A 2,001-nucleotide genomic window follows, 5' to 3' on the forward strand; every position below is an offset into this window, starting at 1 on the left:
ATCCACTGGATCGTGGAAAAAGCAAGAGAATTCCAGAAAAACATCTATTTCTGCTTTATTGACTATGCCAAAGCCTTTGACCATGTGGATCACAATAAACTGTGGAAAATTCTGAAAGAGATGGGAATACCAGACCACCTGATCTGCCTCTTGAGAAATTTGTATGCAGGTCAGGAAGCAACAGTTAGAACTGGACATGGAACAACGGACTGGTTCCAAATAGGAAAAGGAGTTCGTCAAGGCTGTATATTGTCACCCTGCTTATTTAACTTATATGCAGAGTACATCATGAGAAACACTGGACTGAAAGAAACACAAGCTGAAATCAAGATTGCCAGGAGAAATATTAGTAACCTCAGATATACAGATGACACTCCCCTTATGGCAGAAAGTGAAGAGGAACTAAAAAGCCTCTTGATGAAAGTGAAAGTAGAGAGTGAAAAAGTTGGCTTCAAGCTCAACATTCAGAAAATGAAGATCATGGCATCCGGTCCCATCACTTCATGGCAAATAGATGGGGAACAGTGTCAGACTTTATTTTGGGGGGCTCCAAAATCACTGCAGATGGTGATTGCAGCCATGAAATTAAAAGACGCTTACTCCTTGGAAGGAAAGTTATGACCAACCTAGATAGCATATTCAAAAGCAGAGACATTACTTTGCCAACAAAGGTTCATCTAGTCAAGGCTATGGTTTTTCCTGTGGTCATGTATGGATGTGAGAGTTGGACTGTGAAGAAGGCTGAGCACCGAAGAATTGATGCTTTTGAACTGTGGTGTTGGAGAAGACTCTTGAGAGTCCCTTGGACTGCAAGGAGATCCAACCAGTCCATTCTGAAGGAGATTAGCCCTGGGATTTCTTCGGAAGGAATGATGCTAAAGCTGAAAGTCCAGTACTTTGGCCACCTCATGCGAGGAGTTGACTCATTGGAAAAGACTCTGATGCTGGGAGGGATTGGGGGCAGGAGGAGAAGGGGACGACAGAGGATGAGGTGGCTGGATGGCATCACTGACTCGGTGGACATGAGTCTGGGTGAACTCCGGGAATTGGTGATGGACAGGGAGGCCTGGCGTGCTGCGATTCATGGGGTCGCAAAGAGTTGGACACAACTGAGCGACTGAACTGAACTGAAGCTTTTATATGTGCATGTGTGTGCATATGTGAGTGCCAAGTCGCTTCATTTGTGTCCGACTCTTTGCAACGCTGTGGACACTATGGACTGCCCTCCAGGGTCCTCTGCCCATGGGATTCTGTAGGTGAGAATACTGGAGTGGGTTGCCGTGCCCTTCTCCACGGGATCTTCGTGACCCAGAGATTGAACCCGTGACTCCTGAGGCTCCTGCATTGCAGGCAGATTCTTTACCACTGAGCCGCCTGGGGAAGCCCATATATGCACGTATCATAGAAATTTATTTACGTGGGTTTATAAATTACATATGTTTTGTATTTATATTTGAAACATTTGTATACAATCCGCACATGACCCCTGCTCTGTTCCCCATTCTGTGCTCTCAGGAAGCCCACCAGGCAGGCCACTGCCTCGGCGGCTTTGTAGTCACTGTGGTCTGTACCTGACCCTTTTTTTTTTTTCTTATTGTATTTTTAAAATTAGAGTATAACTGCTTTCCAATGTTGTGCTGGCTTCTGCTGCACAACAGTGTGAACCAGCTGTGTGTACACTACATCCCCTCCCTCTCGCCCCCGCCCCCCCACTCATTCACCGGCTGAGCTCCGCACGCTCCAGCGGCCTCCCACTGGCCATCTGCGCCACACACGGTGGTGTGTGCGTGTCGGTCCTGCTCTCTCGGTGCATCCCACCCTGTCCTGCCCCACCACACACGGTGGTGTGTGCGTGTCGGTCCTGCTCTCTCGGTGCATCCCACCCTGTCCTGCCCCACCACACACGGTGGTGTGTGCGTGTCGGTCCTGCTCTCTCGGCGCATCCCACCCTGTCCTGCCCCAGTGTCTGCAAATCCGGTCTCTGTCTGACTCTCCCGAGGT

The sequence above is a fragment of the Bison bison genome, unplaced genomic scaffold (assembly GCF_000754665.1).
Source record: "Bison bison bison isolate TAMUID 2011002044 unplaced genomic scaffold, Bison_UMD1.0 scf7180017864527, whole genome shotgun sequence".
In the NCBI taxonomy this organism is placed as follows: Eukaryota; Metazoa; Chordata; class Mammalia; order Artiodactyla; family Bovidae; genus Bison; species Bison bison.